This window comes from Apium graveolens, chromosome 7 (assembly GCF_009905375.1).
Source record: "Apium graveolens cultivar Ventura chromosome 7, ASM990537v1, whole genome shotgun sequence".
Taxonomy (NCBI): Eukaryota; Viridiplantae; Streptophyta; class Magnoliopsida; order Apiales; family Apiaceae; genus Apium; species Apium graveolens.
The window spans coordinates 1,882,382-1,883,401 of record NC_133653.1 but is presented as its reverse complement, the minus strand read 5'-3'; positions in this window follow the sequence as shown (position 1 = coordinate 1,883,401).

The following is a 1,020-nucleotide window of genomic DNA, read 5'->3' as shown; positions in this document are numbered from 1 at the left end:
TTTTAGATGTTCATTCCTCTAGATCCAAACTAAAAGGCAAGTAAAAGGTCATAATATAAAACCAAAATAAACAAAAAGATCACAGATTGGATCAGTTTTCTTTCACATGTACTTAAACTATCACATACATATGTAGTTCCTTATTTATGCAACCAATCAAAATTATTCTAGTAAATCTAAAGCTCATCATCAGATATAAAATTCGAGGCGAGAGAGTCGGATGAGAGAGAGAGCTTGTGTGTGTTCATTTTTTTTAGTTTTTAGTTTTTTTAGTTTTTTTAGTTATGTGTCTGGTGGGGGGAAAATAAAAAGCGGGGAGAATATTTGCTAAGGGGGAATTTTTTTTGGCTAAGGCGGAAACAAAAATAAAGTGGGCGGGGAGTGAATTTTTTTTTTGAAACTTTAGACATCAGTTTTAAAATAACCAATATTTTAAAATAACATAGACATCATAAAAATACGGGGTGATATTATTAATTCTTTTAACATCAGCGGCATCACCAACTGATGTCTAATGTGTGATGTCTATTTGACTTTTTCTTGTAGTGTACATCCTATTTATCATGAGTTTCAAGATGGAGCATGGATATTTATGACTTCCTTTTTTTTGCTAAATTAATCATGATACACTCATTCATTACTACATAACATTTTTTCTATTCACATTATAAGCATTTTCAATTAGCTCACACTTTTATCAATGACTTTTAGTATTTGGACCAAAATTAACTTAACTAAGTATGTCTTATATAACATATAATACATATAAAGAATATAGGTGTGTTGTGTGGGATAAGGGAGAAAACTTAGAAGGTAAATGGCTTAAATGAGATCGTTTTCACACAGTAATTAAGAATCAGTTCTAACTAAGATCACACGGGAGCCCATAAATATTTAATTACAAAATTATTAAAATTATTAAAAAGTTTTATGCGGCAGCTCCTTATTTTTACCGTTTATCCGTACGTTATTATTTAATATTTGTATGAAAAAATTTGTTAAATAATTTACATGGGCTTA